The sequence below is a fragment of the Antechinus flavipes genome, chromosome 3, assembly GCF_016432865.1.
Source record: "Antechinus flavipes isolate AdamAnt ecotype Samford, QLD, Australia chromosome 3, AdamAnt_v2, whole genome shotgun sequence".
Classification (NCBI taxonomy): domain Eukaryota; kingdom Metazoa; phylum Chordata; class Mammalia; order Dasyuromorphia; family Dasyuridae; genus Antechinus; species Antechinus flavipes.
Window position 1 is genome coordinate 486,111,343 of NC_067400.1, and position 19,043 is coordinate 486,130,385.

Sequence of the window (19,043 nt, forward strand, 5' to 3'; positions counted from 1 at the left end):
AGGATCTGAATGAGGGAATAGGCACCATAAATGAATTAACAAGCAAATAAAATACAAGGGATGTTTTAGAGACAAAATTATCAGAATTTTATGTAAAAGATGATAGGTAAGAATGAGTGAGAACTTAAAACCTGGGTGACTGGGAGTAAAAGGACATTATCAAAAGAAACAGGTATTAGTGTATTTTAAGAAATAATTAAGAGGATTATTTCAGAGAAAACTGAGTAAACATGTCTACACTAATTCAAAATAAAGTGAATTGACAAGAGAACAATTTATATAATAATAATGATATTGTAAGGAAAAACAACTTTTGAAGACTTAGGAACTTTGATTAACATGAGAAACAACCACAATTCTAAAAGACTCATTGATATGAAACCCTCAAGATAGAGAGGTGATGGATTCAGAGTGTCGATTTAAGCATGTGGTAGGGTTTTTTTGTTTATTTTTATTTGTTTTACATGGTTAAATCGGGAAATTGTTTTCTTTATGCGCATTTGTAACAGATTTTGTTTTTCTTGCTTTCTTACTGGGGGAGGAAGAAAAAGAGGAGCAAGAGAGAGAATTTGGATGTAAAAATAACAGAAAATTGAATTAGAAAAAGAAATGGGAAAGTTAGAGAATGAGGCAGGAACAAAGGGGAATAGATTTGTACAGGAATATTTGAAGTACTAGAAATGAATACCCCAATAGAGAAAAAAGGAGTTATGAAATTAATACTAAATTCAAGGGCCACTGAAACCATTCTATTAGTGATTATTTTGGAGGATCACTTTATTCAACTGAATTATTCAGCTCTTCTTTTACTTCTACTTTGTTGCCTGTGGTTATACACCATTATTTCTTGGAGGCACAAGCAGCTACAGAGCTGTTCCTGCTCCCCATATGTCTCCCAAATCCTCTGGGAAGAATACCATACCAAGTGTATTAACTTGGAATGTTCATTTAAAGTTCTGTCCCATTCCTCTATCTCCTGTCCTTCTAACACAATCAACAGTCCCTCTCCATTTCTCTGCTTCTTAAAACACTTTTTCCCTATTCTATTAAGAAATACTTCATTCTGGGAATTTAAGAAGTTGAAATAAATTCTTCTAGTTCTTTTACTTTGCTAGAATGAATACCATTGTGTATCTTGTATATAAGTCAGTTTCCAAGATTGTGGCAGAAATACAGCCATAGTTCACTCCCTGTAAGTCTCAATGTAAGGTCTCCTTGTTTTCAAAACATGATGTTAAAGCAAGCTAAGAGCTCATATTGGAGCGAGAAATAATCAAAATTTGTAAATCCTTTCTTCTTAGCAAGTTATTAGGGCCACAGCATATTAAAAGTTAGAAGGGACATTAGAAGTCATCAAATCCAGTGTAATGACCAAGTCATTGGTCATCCAGACTTTGTTTAAAAATCTCCAATGATCAGAAGTCCACATATGGGGTTCAAAATGCTATTTCCTTATTTTAGGTAACAATATGTTGAAACTACACAGACTACCTTATTAAAAAGCCATTCTCATATAACTATAGTTGTTTTTAGAGTTCTTCCTTTCATTAAATCCAAATTTGCTTTTCTATGTTTTTCTACCAACCCACAGGTGTTAGTTCTCTTCTCTAGGGGGAAAGCAAGTTGAGTTTAATAGCCTTTTCTTCTGTGTGAGAATTATTCAAATAGATGAAATCATCAATTGTTTCCTCCCATTTAAGTTTTCTCATTCCCAGTTGTTTTAATCAATCCTCATATTATATCATGTTACCTCTTCATCATCCCTTTTTCAAATGCTAAACCTATTTTCATTTGGAGACTTATCTAATGCTTATGGAGGCTAAATGACTTGGGTTTGGGACCTACAAATAGTAAGTGTCAAAATCCAAATTTGAACTCACATCCTTCCAGCTTTAAACTAGGACTTTATTCATTCTGCCATACTAACTCTGTTTTTTTTTTTTTGTTTTTTTTTTTTTTTAATTGAATGCATCAGTTAAAGGGCACAAAATTATGCTGGTAGTATTTTCCATTGTTGGATCCAGTTCCCATTTCCCAAAACATCATCATCCTTCCTATTTTGGCAGTTGTTAACTGAGCCATAAATCACGTACTCAAAGCTACTATTGACACTGTTAACTTGAAGAGAATCAAAGTAAAATTGTGAAGAGCATCCATCAACCATGCCTCTGGGATTGTAAATTATAATTGCTAGTTTCTGTTCTGTAGCAATATCTTAACATGAGAAAGGGATATAGGGTAGAATTTTGACTAAGACCTGGATGCTAGCAAAGGAATTGCAAAATAAAAGAAATATCCTCTCCCCAAAAGGCTCTCATTTGTTAATAGCATCACATAGCAGACCTTCCTTTTAATGTCCCACATATGAGTGGATAGATTGGACCCATCTGTCTGAAAAAGAATTAACCCATGGAGTAATAAGTAAACTTAGAGGAAGTATTTAGTTCCTGCTGATATGGAAGATTAGAATCAGGAAAGTTTTATGAATAGAAAATGATGAGCAGATGGGTCTGTAAGGATACAGTAATGTGATGAGATTAGAGTCTGATGTATACCTCTCTGTGGATATAAAGGCTTTAAGAGATGTCAGACTGGAAACTACTTTGTTCCTGAAGTGCAAAGATAAGAGATTTAGAGAATTGGTATAATACTAGTAGCCAAAATAAAAATAAGTTGGTAATGGATATTGAAAAAGAAACTAAAAGTTTGTAGGACTTTTGTAGGGTGGGCGATATATGCTGAAGAACAGAGATATCAAACTCAGAGGCAAAACCACTAAGTGCAGCCCAAACCAGATTAAAATGTAATTGAAAAATGTTTAACAATAAATAAAAATACAATACAAGATAAATAATTTTCATTTATGCTTTTCCAAGTTAAAACTGTAGGGCTGCTAGGTGGAGCAGTGGATGGAGCAGCAGGTCTGGAGCCAAGAAGACTCATCTTTCTGAGTTCAAATCTGGCATCAGATTCTGACTAGCTATGTGACTCCCAGCAAGACAGTTATTCCTGTTTGTCTTAATTTCCTCATTTGTAAAATGAGCTGCAAAAGAAAATAGCAAATCACTCAGTGTCTTTGCCCAAAAAACTCAAATGGGGTCACATAACAGTTGGATGTGACTGAAAGAACTGAACAACAACGAAGTCAGTATGATATCTATGAGGAGCCACTTCTATTTGAGTTTAACACCACTTCTCTAAAAGAATAATAAATTGAGAGCTGAAAGATATACTCATTGGTTTAGTAATCCAACCTTCTCGTTAAACTAAGATGCAGAGAGGTTAGGTGACTTGCATCACACAAAGCATTGCAGTGCTAAGACTAAAGCCAGATTCCTGGATTCCAGATTCAATTTTCTTTGTATTATACATTCTGTAAATGAATTTCAAGCTACTTCCTTCCTGTAGCTGCCCAATTATGTGACATATTTTGGCAACGATGAAATGTCCAATAAAATATGGGCCAGGGTTTCCAAGGGAGCTGACAGAGACAATCACTCTGCCTCTCCTGTTTCATGTCTGTTACTTTTAATATTAGCTCACATTTATTCAGTAGTATTCAGAAACAGCTTTTAAAATGTTTTTCTAATGTTTGCTCCAGAATAAATTATGTGAATGCTTACACCAAACTCCTCTGAGTGATTGGGTATCTTCTTTAAGAGGATGTACCATATTCTGATTCTTGATGCATTTATCAAAGTCTGGACATCTCTGCTGGACTGTATATTTAGGCTATCATTCTCATTCTCTTCTCATTTGAAAATCGGACTCTGTTCCTAGAAGGAGGCTATCTTGAAAAGGCAACTAGATAGTATAATGGATACAGTGCTAGGACTCAAGTCAGGAATACCTGAATTCAAATTCAGGCTCAGACACTTAATAGTTATAATAACTCTATTTGCCTAAGTTTCATCCTCTGCAAAATTGCAAATAAGAGCACCTGGCTGGGTTGTTGTGAAGATCAAATGAGATAATATTTGTTCTAAGTGCTTAATACAGTAATAGTGCATATAGTAGATACTTAATGTTCATTCCTTTCTCCTTTGGAGAACCACCCTTACCTTTGATAGCCAACTATGGTCTTATTTTGTTTACTTCCATGTCCACACAGTGCTCCCTAAACATCTTCAGACATTCCAATGAATATGTATCCTGCCCTTTATTTGTTATCCCCCTTTATTCCTCTCATTAGAATATTAGTTCTTAAGGGCAGAAAATATCTTGCTTACTTTTATTTGAATTTTTAGAATTTAATTCAGAGCCTGATAAGCTCTCTAAATATCTGTCTCTAAGCAGACGTAGTTTGAGGATCTTTCTAATTATAGAGCTTTCCCTTTTACATTGGGACTATAGCTATCTAGCTTCCATGACAGTAACAGTCATCTCCACATAGCATATCTCTAACCCTTTTTTTTCTCTTGACTCATTCTTTGTTAATTCAAGGATTATTTGACAAAGAACGTCTCTGGTATTTATCAGGGATTCTTGGATGATTTTAACATTTACATGGGATATACCTTGTTTGAAGAAAAACAACAATTTCCTTACTGAAGCAAATGGGTTTTTATAGTGAACAATAAACACCTTCCATTGAAATTCCAATTTCATATACTTTGTATTTTTCATTCAGTTGGATAGCATTTTCATTGATATGCTTTTAATCCCTGCTAGAAAGGAGGGTATGACTGGTGGATCTTGGAAGTTAAGAGTTCTGAGCTATAGTGGATTAAGCTGATCAGATATCTTCACTATCTGCATCAATGTGGTGGGCCCTGAGGATCTGGGAGCCACTAGGCTGCCTAAGCAAGGCAAACTGACTCAAATCATAAAAATGTAGAAGTTGACCTCATTGGTAGCTCATTTGACAATCGGTACTAAGGTTTGGACCCATCAGTGAACACTGCATTTCCAACCTGTTAAGCATAATGATCATGATGATATGCAACATTTTCTAAGCAACTGTCAAATTAATTTTCTAAAACACAGGTCCAGTTAAATCATCCTTCATCTGCATTAGAAGCCCTCAACAATCTTATAATATACTTCTTCCTAGATATTCCCTATTACTCTCCTTAACCTCAAAATCATCTTTAATGTCTTCCTGTCCTATGATCTCTGTATCTGATCAGTTGCCAAATCATATTGATTTCCCCTTTATAATATTTCTTAGAGCCATCCTTCTTTTTTCCTCCAAAACTTTAGTTGAGGTCCTCCACAGTATTCTCTTAATTGGTCTCTCCCAGTCTTCCATCTTTTCAGTCTGTCCTCTATACAACTGTCTAAATGATTTTCCTTTAGAATATTTGTTATTATGTCCTGTCCCATTTAAGAACCTTTATTCATTCTGTATTTCCTTGAATATAAAATGCAGATTCTTCAGCCTGGTACCGGTGTGGTTTCCACCTACTTTTCCAGACTTATTTCATTGCTCCTTTTCATACATTCTGTCTTATATCTAGACGAACCCATTAGCCATTCCACAAACATAACATTCTATCTTCTCAATGTCTTTTTACTGCCTACAATATGCCTATTTTATACCTTTTAGAATCCCCAAGATTTTGGTCAGGGGTCATTTTTTTGTCATGGCTTTTCTTATAGCCCTAGTTTTTGGTGCTTTTTTCCTTTCTATAATCTTGTATTTACTTATTGGCCTACATACTATGTCCTTTCCCCCCCACCCCCTTTGTGTCTCCAGCATACCTTACACATAGTAGGTACTTATCAAATGTTTATTGAATATTTATTGGAATACTTCAGATTTGATTTTTTAGCATATTTTTGCTGTCCTCTCCTATGTCTACCATTAAATATATTATGTATTAACGTTGATTTAATTAAGAAGGACTTTTTGAGTTCTTTGTTTAACATTTTTCTTTGCAACAAAGAATGTTGTCTGATCGTTTAATCTACAATTATCTTCCTAGTAGTCTTTTTTGTAAATGTTTATTGTAAACATTTCAAGGTGACATGAACAACTACCTCAAGAAATGTTTTTTTTTTCTCTTTTGCATGAATAAAAACATTTCTGCCAATTCTTTTATTTGCTGCTCCAACAAGATACCAAGTGAGCCATGCTTCCATATATGGAATCACATATTTGGAGTATAGAAGCCCTCCCTTTCTCCCCCTGCCTTTTTACTCACTGTCTCCATAGAAGCAGAGAAGAATACACACACCAAAGGAACTTTTTGGACTTTTGTTTCCTGGGTTGCTGTGATTAAAAAAGTTCATCATCTTTTGACCAGCTTACTAGTTAATGAGGCTTTCCATAATTAGCTAGGTTGATCCTTGGACAACACACATTATCTTTCACAAGAGCAATAATCAAAAGCCTTTTCATTGTCATAGAATCTACCTGAACTTCCACCAAGTTTGGCACAGCCTTTAAAATCCCAGGCTCATTTCAGTGACCCAGTGACACATCAGAGTAGGCTTTCTATGGAGGAAAAAAATTAATTTTTATATATTCAAATTGTATTGCATTGCTTTGATTACTTAAGAGACTCTTGAAGATCTTGTGCCTTAAAACTATAATTATAAATATATACAAATATAATTGTATAGGTTATCACAATACTATTCATATTTCTCAATATCAGTTAATAAATAAATACCTGGTAAATGTAATGCTTAGTACCTACCTGACAAGCTAGCAAGTAATCAGTAAATAATTGCTGGATGTTTTTGTAACAATTGTTATGTTTCTTGGTAAATACCTTTAACACAATTTCATTGCTTCTTCCTTCTCCCCAACTAATATTTAAATTTCTTTAAGGGAACAACTTTATCTCATACATTATTTATTTTTGGTCTCACTGAAATAGTACATGGTGATTACTTAATAAATGTTTGCTAATGGAGAATGAGAGAGAAGGTTTCAGTCTTCCTGAGTTAAGAATTACTGTTTTTAGAGGTCTTTCTCCCTTTCAGTTTTATAAAAGAAGCACAGTTCTAAACAATCCCAATTACCCCAAAATGTGGGGTGCTATATTGCTATCATATAACTTTATGTATTCTCAGAGTTATCCAACAATTTCTGTCTTTGTTGTCTAATATATGAAACATTTCATGCATTTCTAATTACAGGGGATAGAAATAAGCAATTCATCAGGTCTGTAAAAAAACAAAGCTTTTGAAAAGCAAGATAATTTTCAAGGTTGAATACATCTATTACCTGATCATAATGGGGGAAGAATGGATTCAGACAAAAAAAAAATGAAATCCTTAAATGTATCGTTCCCATGAGTTATGGCAAAATGTAAGAGAAAGTGACCAGAACTACCCCTGTCTCATCATCTCTAATTGGTTTCTCAATGCCAAATTATACATCAAAGCAAAACAACCTTATATCCTAAGAGAAATAGCAGAATGTCACTCAGGGCTGTATGTTTCCTGCTGGTTTCCCGTTCCTTTTCATGTACTGTATGTTTGTGTGTCAGAGAAGCTTAATTTTAGTTTGGTGATTTCATTTTTTAGAAAGTTCATCTGCTTCAGGGATTTCACCCCTATTGAGATCTAATCTTTTGTTTATTGTTCTTTGGAGTTCTCTTCCCCAAAGTGTACAGTAGTCTGAGCACAGAGTTAGCTAGAGTTCTGAAATGTAAGACTACTCTCAAATAGTCTTTGGGAAGGTCATTTATTTACTTGTTATTTCTCTGTTTCTCCAACTGTGAAAGGAAGATAAAAACCTTTTTTTATTAGCTTCATTGGTATCTTGTGATGTTTATGTGTTGAATGTTTATGAGAAATTTTGAAGGCCAAAAAGAATTTAAGGATTTTAAAAATCATCTTTACCAGCGATCCTCAAACTTTTTAAATAGGAGGCCAGTTCACTGTTCCTCAGACTGTTGGAGGGCCAGACTATAGTAAAAACAAAAATTTTGTTTTGTGGGTCTTTAAATAAAGAAACTTCATTGCCCTGGTTGAGGGGGATAATCGTCCTCAGCTGCTGCATCTGGCCCACTGGCCGTAGTTTGAGGACCCCTTATCTTTACCCTTTTTTAACATTAGCTGTTGGGGCATTGGTCTCAAGTCTCTCCCCACTCCAAGACATCCTCCAAACTCATCTATAACAATAATATTTCTAAAGTGCAGTTCGAACTGATACTCTTTTTTTCAATAAACCCTGGTAGTTACCTATTACTTCCAGGATCAAATATAAGAATGTTGACTTTTAAAACCCTTCATAATGTGGTCTTTTCTTATCTTTTCAATTTTTCTATACTTTACTCCCTTCCACATATTCTGTGACCATTGACACTGGCTTTCCTGCTTTTCACCTCCTCTCCCCTAGCTCTCAAAGGTGCGTTTTCACAGTATGTCCCGCATGCCTGCCCTCATCTCTGCCTCCTGGCTTGATTGACTGGCTTCCTTCAAGTATAAGTTTAAAATCCAGTCTTTTGCAAGGAAGCTTTTCTCAGTTCCCTTTAATGTTAATGTCTCGCCTCTGAGATTACCTTCAATTTCTTGTGTGTACATAATTGTTTATATGTTGTTCCTTCCTCCCCAAATAGACATCTAGTATTTTGAGGGTAGGGAGGTGTCTTTTTGTATTCTCAGTCCTTAGTACAGTGCTTGATACAGAGCAAATGTTTAATAAATATTTTTTGTCTTGACTACAGTATAATCATTACTAGTTCAAAAAGTTAAAGAAAACAGTTTATTTTTTCTGGAGTCAGTTTTTAATAAAAATGGTGGACAATGGGGAAGGTTGTGCTGTTAACAAATAGAAAGCCTTATTCTCAGACAATTACACTTAATTTATTAGAGCCCATAGCTGTGAATCAAGGGGGTCCTGTCCTTTCATAATAGAAAGATGCCCCTTCAATTTATGGCCTGTTCGGGACCATTCCTTCTGGAAATCCATTATACCAGAAAGTAGCTTTTTATTAATTGTTAACCACAGTATTTCTCAAGGTGGCTGAGAAGACAGTCTCCATAGCACATGGATATATTGGATGTACTTTATAATCTGTCTCCACTCCAGAGTCTTGGCCTTTTGCATCTCTGAAGAGGATTATAGGAACCATGGGGTATCCTTCCTTTCCAAATTTTCTCCTGCCCATCTAGCTCAACAACTAAAATTTCAGCATTTTAAATGGAAATATTGTTCTCTTCCAGACCAGAAATGTCCTCAGGAAGTATAATACATTCATGTGTTATTACCTCAGTGTGAAAGAGTTTATTATAGTTTTCTTCTTTATTAGCTACCTAAGAACATGCTACCAAGGGCTTTGGAATAAGCTTTGGTAGACAGAGAAAGAGGGGGAAAAATGATTTTAGAAAGCATGGTCTGCTCAGAGAGCAAGTCTAAATGAATAAAGTAATGAAATGGCCTCAAAATACTCTGGAGAAAGAATATATGCTCTAGGAGCTTAAGAGAGTAAGGGTTTGGGATAGGAGGTAGAATGGATAGCATTGTCTCAGAAACAAAAGAGAAATACCACAAGAACGATCAAAAATAACAACTAAAAATAGTTTGGGGAAGATTAAATCTTAGAATAAGATTAGGTTTGAGGAAATGCTATGAAAAACAAAAAGGTTAGAGCTGGGTTGTCAGCAGACAGGAATGGATAATTGTTATCTTTAGTTGTTTGGGGATAAAGAAAAAAGGAAGGAAAAAATTAAGCTCACTGGCAGATGATGTAATTTTTAAAGATAATTGAGAAAAAGCAGATCTACTCAGATCTTATTTTATTCCCATTTACACTTGTCAAGGAAAGTCTTCAGACAAGAAAGGTCTGCATAATTATAGTCAAAAGGGAATTAAATTCTAAGATAGATGAAGAAATAGTAAAAAGCATCCAGTTAATTTAAACAAGTTTAAATTTCCATGCCCAGCTAAATTATATCTCAGAACACTGAAAGGCTGTATTTGTGATTATGGAAATTGAAGAATCATGACCAGTGGAAGAGTTCCCTGAAAATAGGATGAGGGCTAACACTGAAAGGGGGAAAATGTGGTTTCAACCAGCTCTAAACTATAACTTGATTAGCATCCCCACTACCATTGTAGAAAACATTAGTGGTTCCAGAAACTTTGTCTTTTTCATTCTCTAAGAAAACCAATGACATCAGGAAAGTGATGTCGACTTCCAAGTGAACTGGATTTAAGTGAGGCAGAGACATGCAAAGTCACCATCCTTGCTTTCTCCTCCAACCAATACAGGCAATTCGCCAGCTTCTTCCATTTTGCCTTCTGGAATACCTACTACATAATTAATTCATTTCCTTCCCTCTTAAACCTCTCTTTTTGCTTTCTGCCCTCTCATTTGGTAATCTCATCAGCGTCTGTGGGTTCAATTATCATTTCTATGTGGATCATTCCCAAATTCTCCATATATGTAATCCAGACCTTTTTCCTGAGCTACATCTCCCATTTCCAGTTTCCTTTTGAACGCTTTGAAGTGATGACCCATAAACTTCTCAAATTTTATATATTGAAAAGAAAACTCATTTTCTTTCTCTGACTAACCCCCCATTTTCTGTACTTATACAGTCATCATCCCACTTACCCAGATTTACAGTCTTAAAATCAAACTCTATTCTTCTTTCATTCACTGAACATACTCAATCAGTAAGCTGCCAAACCTTGTAGGGTCTTTCTCTAAATAACTCTCCTATATTTCTTTTCTTCAGTTACATTGCCACCATCCTAATCCAAGCCTTTGGGTCTTTTACCCATTCTAATCTATTCTCCACTCAGTTGTCAAATGATTTTCCTAAAGCCAAGTTTTGCCATACCATTCTTCCCCACCCCCCACTCTAGTTTACTTCCAGCATTGAATATAAATTCCTCTGATTGGCATTTAAAGCTTTTCATAACTTGACCTTTTCTAACTTTCCTGCCATTTTCATATTTTATATTATAGCTGCAATCACCTATTTGTTATTCCTTGAACATGAGGCTCCTCCTACCTTTCTGAAGCTTTTGGGCTGTCTCTCAATGCTGGAAAGCTCTTTCTCCTCACCTGTTCCTCTTAGTCTCCATGAGTGCATTCAAGATTCAGCCCAAATCCCAGATTTCCTCAACAGATGCTTTCTGGCACCATCACTCCCCCCCCCACTACCCCACTAATGCCTTTCCCTTTGAAATTATCATCTATCTATCTATCTATATCTCTATCTCTATATATCTATATCTATATCTATCTATCTATCTATATATATATATATATATGTATATATATATATATATATATATCTTGTGTGTATCTAGTTATTTGCATGTTGTCTCCCCCCACTGGAGTATGAGCTCCTTCAAGGTCATTGTCATTTTTGCATTCCCAATACGTAGCCTGACATATAACAACAAACTAATGCTTGTTGGCTTGCTAACTGACTAGAAATCACTAAGGAATAGGAAGGAACATGTCATATCAAACGAACCTCCTTTCCTTTTTTAATAAAATTATCTCAATAATAGATCAGAAAATACTGTAGATGCACTATAGCTATATTTCAACACAAACATTTGGCTCAGGGTGTCATGATATCTTGTTGGACAAGATGATAAGATATGGGGCAAGGTGACAGTATAGTTGTATATCCAGGATTGAATAATCATTGCATCTCAAGATACTGATTAGTAGATTATTGTCCATTTGGAAGGAAACCTCTGGTGGCATACAATACTGTACAATTATGTACTTAGCCCTAATCTAGTGAACATTTTTAGCAGTATTCAGATGAAATCATTTTTATCCAGTCCACAGATAGCACAAAAAAGAGGGATAGCTAATATAATGAATGACAAAATCAGAATTCAGTAACATTTTCACAGACTAGAATGATATGCTTAAACCAATAAAGTGAAATTTGATAGGAATAGACATAAAGTTCTACACTTAGCTTCAAAACATAAACTATAAAAGTAGAGGTGCCATGATATTGAGAGATATTAGAGTTCATCACATTCAACTTTCTTATTTAACATTTGAAGAAATGGAGTGTCAACCAACTTGCCCAAAGATACAGTGATTATCCTCATTAAGTTGTGAGCTGCCCATTCCTGACTATTATCAAGCAAAAAATGAATAACTACTTTACAGGATTCATGTTTTTACATGGAAGACTTTAACTGTATGATCTTCAAGCACTTCCTAATGATAAAATTCAGTGATTCTATGAAAGAAGAATGTTCGAGGGCAATCTGTTTAACAATTTGCCACAGATAACTTGAGCTTTTTCACAATCACCTTTCTCAAAGCCATTTGTCAACAAGTATTTATTAAGCATTTACTGAGTGCCTGGCATTATGTTAAATACTGAAGGTACTCATTAAACAATGACCAAAATAAGGCCCTGTCTTCATAAAGCTCAAATTTTAATAGGGAGTCTGCTATGAGCCATTGAAGCAGTGGAGAAATTGGCACCTTCAGAGTGGAACTCATTACATTTGCCCCAAGTATCTCCCTCTTGTCACTTCTGCCATTGATAGCCATTCCCTCTGTTATCTAGGTTTAGAACTTAATAATGAGCTATTATCTTTCATCTAGTATCCACATATCACATCAACAACTAAATCCCATCAGCATATCCTTTATGTCATTCACAGCTCTCCCTAATTTTCTATTCCTACTTTTACCACTTCCCACCCCCAGCCCAGACCCACATCAATTCATTTCTGAATTATAGTAATAACTTTCTAACTGGTCTTAGTGTCCCTCTCTGCCTTCATTCTATCCTAAATATTAATAGTTACATCATTTCTGTAGCTCTCTCCCCAAGTTCAAAATTCTCAAGAGTTCCTATTAAAAAAAGCGATGAAGTCTAAATTCCTTAGCCTCTTATTCAGTCCTCTGCACCTTGTGGGCTGAGTCTCCAGCTCCTCCTCTGCACAGATCCTTTACTTCACACAGATCAGACTATATAAGACCACCAATCAGGCTATCCCCTGTAATCAGGCAAATATCGCCTGTAATGTAACACCTTTGAATTTTTACTCAAGCCTTCTTACTAGAATACTGTTTTCTCACCATCTCATTTTTTCTCCAAACCTCACACATTCATTCTTTGAGATTTAGCTGAACTGTTCTTCTCTTTCATGAAATATTACTGGCTAGATCAGCCTCTGTACTCAGAGTATTTGGTATTTAATTATTGTTCTAAGATATGATACATATTGTTAACTTTTCATGTGTATTTATCTTGTTCGTCTTGCCTTTCTGTTAAGATTATAGTGTTCTTTCATTTTTATTTTTTCTTTTCTTCTTTTAGCTATTGTCACTTAAAGCTCATCTCAAATGTCACTTCCAGAAACGTTTTATGACTTGTCCAAGACTGGAAATGGCCCTAGATGCATGGGAAATCTTGATCTTTTTTAAGCTAAGGTCTTTAGTAGATCTCAGTTTGACTAAGGCCAGGTAAGAATTGAAGCAAAGAATAGCTTCTTTTACCCCTGGCAAAAAAAAAGATCCATCTGGGAGGGGAAGACCCTTGAGGCTTCTGTGCAAAAACAGAAACAATTGCTATTTATATTTTTCTGAGCCAGTTAATGCCCAAACAGTGACCAAGTCACTTGACCTTAGACCTATTGTTGGCCAATCAATGAAGGCCAGAGTGATTTGGGTTTAAGACTTGGTCCCTGGGGCAGCTAAGTGGTGCAGTGGACAGAGCACCAGTCCTGAAGTCAGGAGGACCTGAGTTCAAATATGGCCTCAGACACTTAACACTTCCTAGCTGTGTGACCCTGGGAAAATCACAATTTCAATTGCCTCAGCAAACAATAAATAAATAAATAAAATACACTTGGTCCTTAAGAAAGAAATCTAGCTCATAAGATATTTTGCAAGATTCAAGATGTGATATCAGAAAAAAAAAAAAAGAGGAATACTAAGTGTCCTATTGTATTTATATATTAAACTTATTTTAATGGAATGTTTGCCATCAAGTGCAGCATACTTCTTAATCTCATTATTTCTTGCCTCCTAAGCTCATTTCTCATTCAAGAGGGGCATAGTCATCAGATTTCTGATAGCATGAAAAGCATCAGTTCCTGGCTTTTGCTACAATGATTTCCAACATTGAGCACTGATGTTCAAGTTGTAGAATGAGACACAGCTATTTTTGCACAAGGCCAATGTGGGAATTTGTATTGTTCAACTTTGAATATTTGTTGCAGGTTTTTTTTTTTTTTCATCCAGTATGAGAGTGGGCAGAAAATAAGGAGGAAAAAGAATAGATTTTATTAAATGAAAAACTAAGCTTTTTAGAAAAATAAATTTTATCCTTCTCCTTCTACCTACCACAGTGCTATGCACATATTGATTAAATATCTTCCTGTGTAAGGATCACATTTTATCTTTCATTCATGCTCCAATGCCCAGCACATAAGTATTCATAAATATTTATTGAAAGAATTGTTAGAAAAGCAGTCCTGAAGTCAGGAGGACTTGCATTCAAATATAGCCTCAGACACTTAACAGTAGCTGTGTGACCCTGGGCAAGTCACTTAATCCCAATTGCCAAGAAAGAAAGAAAGACAGACAGACAGACAAGAATGTGTGGGCTGAGTTATCCATATATCAAAACTTTGTTGCCTTTATTGATTGACACCATTGTGCTCAGAATTCTCAGTTTTGTTTTGTTGTAGCACTTTACAATTTGCTCATTTTAGAGGTTGAGAAACCTCCCTCCCCCTGAAAAAAAAAAATATCCCTACTATGCAATTTTGTCTTTTTATCTTTACATTGTATTGATTTTCCCCTCTCCTATTCCCATCATTACCTATTATTTTCAAAATATGAATATATTATTTAACTGTGAAATTAATTATATTATATCTTTTAAGTTACTAAAAATTAATACTTTTATAAGCTGCTTGTCCGGATCTTTAGTTACTTTTCAGAAAGTGTTATTTAACTTTTGATGCCAAAAGCAAAACCAAAATTGAAATAAGTTTCTCCTGGCTACCTATATAAGGACAAGAAGAACTTGACTTATGCTTTTTCTAAATCTTAAGTTATATGAAGAAAGTATTATTTAATCTATGGAGCCAAGAGATAACCTGGAATGAGATGAGTGAACTTCTTCTGGCCACCTACATCAGAATAAAAAGAATTTGGCTCATTCTTAAATAATAGCTTATTTCTTCTGTTATTAATAAGGGATAATGGGTATTTTCTTGACTAATTTCCCTTAAGACCCCAGTGCATTGAATTGGACTGTTATTCCTTCAGAAGAGGCTAATTTCATCCAGTAGACTAAGAAAGAGGACAGCATCTAAAATGAAGTCTGGGAATCTGATGAAATCCTTTATGGTTATTAGGCTTGGTATAAAATGTGGCCAGGGCAGACAAGCTGGCCTGAGGGAATTAATAATGGGACATTTATATCCTTTTCCCTTTGAGGTTAGTAAATGAAAACTACTAAGCTTTGAAAATGGCTGAAAATCATCCTTGGCTCTGGAGTAGACTTCTCAGGGACTGGCAAGAAAATGCAATAGAGGTATCAAATAACTCTGAGATGTTCCATCAACATCACAGGTGACACTGGTTTGTCCCCCTCTGACACTAAAGGTGATTTAAAAAAAAAGTAATAAATAATAAAGATAAATAGAAAAGGTAGGAATTTGTTTTCCACAGTTCTCCACAAATGAATTCCCTCCCTTCCAATATGCCCATGCCAGTGTAGCATAATGATAAATTGATGACAGTGCTTCTTTCAGCTCTCTTTTATTGGATAGAATTCATTCATCTTCCTCTATTTTAATGTTTTATTAAACTGTTAATTTTCTTTACATTGCAGTCATTTCTAGCCACGTTGAATGCCCCACTCAGAATAATAATTAAGCAAAAGCATCTGATATAGGCATCTTACATAGTTCTCCCCACCCCCCATCTGTCTGCCATGATGGAAGAGGTAGATATGTTATCTCTTTCCTAAGATACCTTTACTGATTTATCAGTTCATAGTTTAGGTTTCATTTAACAATCAATTTGCTTACATTGTTGTAGCCCTTCTGCATAATTCCCATTTGGTTCTGCTTCTCTTATTCTGTATCAGTTCTTATAAATTTCCCTGTGTTTCTCTGCATTCTTCATTTTTGCCATTTCTAATTGCATACATCTATACGTATATGATATACATATTCTGGTTCTTTTCAGCTTTTATTTAAAGAATACTCCCAAACCAATTTGTTTTCATTTCTTTCCTATCATAAAGGGTATTGATATTTTGGCCCAGTTTGGACTTTTCTGTCTTTGTCTTCAGTTAAGCAGATGATTAACCAGCATTTATTAAGCATTTATGTTTCAGTCCATATAACATTTCCTTAGACTATCTGTCCAGTGCTGGAATTTCTGAGACAAAAAAGTGATACACACCTTAGTTTTTTCTTCATTATTCCAAATGGAAATCCCACACACTTCTATTACTTCATGGATCCTCATTTTACAAGGCAAAGGTACTATAATTCAGGCCAGTTCCAAAGATCTTGTGATGGAGAGAGCTATCTCCACCCAGAGAGAGAACTCTGGAGAGTGAGTGTGGATCACAACATAATATATTCACTTTTTCTGTTGTCGTTTGCTTGCATTTTTTTTTCTTTCTCATTTATCCCTTTTGGATCTGATTTTTCTTGTGCACCATGATAATTGTGGAAATATGTATAGAAGAATTGCACATATTTAACATGTATCAGATTGCTTGCTGTCTGGGGGAGTGGAGGAAAGGAAGGGAGAGGAAAGTTTGGAAAGTGGAATTTTGCAGGGGTTAGTGTTGAAGGCTATCTATGCATGTGTTTTGAATATGAAAATCTTTTTAAAAAAAGATGAAGATACTATACCCTGTGGAGTAATATGATAAAGGGTAAGACTAATCAATATTAGAAGGAATATTGTGATAAATTAATGGCCCAGTGAATTGGCCCCCAAAATTCTAAAGAGGTAATTTATAATTATACTGAAAAAGTGACAAAAATATCTATAACCTTAGATCCAGGGATCCTTCCTGTTGTTCAATCATGTCCAATTCTTTATGACCTCATGAACCATACTGTCCATAGGGTACTGGAATAGTTTGCCATTTCCTTCCCCAAGGGATTAAGATAAACAAAAGTGAGTATCTACGGATAGATTTGAACTCAGATCTTTCTGATACTACTGGGCATATATCTAAATGACGTAAAAATAAGGTAATAAAAATAAAGGTCCACAGCAGCAGATACTTTATAGTATCAAAGACCTGAAAAGAAGCTGCCCAATAGTGGGACGTGGATTAAGACCTCAGATTTTTGATCATTCATTCAATGCTCTACATCTGCTTTTTTCCCTAAACCAGTTAAGAGTATAGCTGAAGCTTCTCTGTTGGTTAATTTAAGGAGTCTCACCCATTTAGCTGCGGCGGTTTCTTGTCAGCAGACTGGATTTCAGAGCCTGAGTTTATAAATCCAGATCTTCTTTACATGAAAATGCCAGCAAGAGCTGAGAATAAGGCAAGAATCATGGAAGGGGGTGAAACATTGTTAATGTAATCTTGTCTTCTCTGTGGAAATCCGTTAGCACAGACACTGTTCCCACTAAGTCTACAATGTTATATCTTGAATCCAACTGCAGGGCATTATTGATAGGTGATGAGAAGGTGATTTTGTGCTCTGTGTGAGTGGACAGCGGGGGTTAGCTGGAAGTTGGGCAGGGACATTTAAGTAGAAAAAAGACCACAGAGTAGTTAAGCAGCAATGCAATCAGTGTGTAATGGTTAGCACAGCCAGACTAGCAAGTATAACGTTTCAATTTCACTGCCACCAGCAGGAAATGCCACTCCAGGAGGCAGTATGTCAGAAAATTAACCAAAAAAGCAAAATTTCCAGCCTTCTTTCATATCTGCTGCTGCCTCATGTCTTCTGGAAAATCTCACAAATGGAGAAAGAGCTTTGAAAGAAAGAAAATTTGATTGATTTTTTCAAAGAAGTTCATTACTGAAGCCCATAAGAGTTTATTTCAAGTCACCCTTCCCTCCATCCCCACCCCCTTCCCAATGATTTAGAGGAAGTGAAATGGTTAGCCAACCAATTGAGGAGGAAAAACATAAAAGTTCCCAATTCATTTTCCCCATATATTTTCCCACTTTTCATTGAGTGCTGTCAAATTGTTTTATTTGATGAAATACTACAGACTTTGGCTGAAATTCACCATTATATTTTTTTCTTCATGCCAAATGCATCTGTGTTCATTAGAGCCTCAGAAAGCATATTTTGGATTAATGAGCTGTCTAATTCAAGGTAATGAATGAAAGAATGACAGATTCTTCCAGAATAGCTTATAGTAAACAAATAAGAATTACCAAAAGTTCTAAGGAAGTAGCTATTAAAGGAGCTATTACAGGCTGGCAGAGTGAGTGGACAGAGCATTAGTCTGGGAGTCAGGACCCTCTGGGTTCGAATCCATCTATCACTAAGCAACTCTGATTATAGTACAATCAGTCAATCTATCTGAGCCTCAGTTTCAACATCTAAAAAGAATAGTTAGTACCAGTAGTACTTAATTCCTTGTTGTGTTAAGGGATTCTAATGATAAAATGCAAGTAAAGCCCTTTCCAAACCTCAGAGCCCTTTATAAGTGTCAGCTGAAATACACTAGTGGTTGTTTCTCCAAGGTAGAACTTCACCACTCTAACCTGGTCTAGTTCAAGAAAAGGTTGATCTTCCTATCTTCCTTCCTTCTTTCCTCAAAACATATTGCCACCCTCTAGTAACTGATGCTCTGTCCCCCTCTTTCAAAGGGAATCTGGTTTATCTATTTACCTGGTAAGTATGGGAGTGGGCCACTTTTATAAACCTGAGCTCTTAATGGTGTTAACTTTCATTTGTCCTTGTTGGGTTCTATACATAGAGAACTTCTTATACTTTTTCCACTTCTTATCCCTTTTTGTCCAAGAAATCTTTACATGACCGTTTGTATGGAGATATATAAAATAGGTATTCAAATCAAACATTTACTACAGATAATAAATCATAATTTTGTGACCCACAATTTAAGAAGCTTTGGATTAGAATAATGTTCTTCCCTGATACCTCAAGAGATAGCATGGAACATTGGATA

General features: G+C 35.4%; 1 protein-coding gene across 3 annotated transcripts in view; it reads left to right on the plus strand.

Moving 5' to 3' along the window:
* Positions 1 to 19,043, plus strand: part of FAT3 (FAT atypical cadherin 3) — a 537,424-nt gene that overhangs the window by 388,504 nt on the left and 129,877 nt on the right. The gene's annotated exons all lie outside the window — the stretch shown is intronic.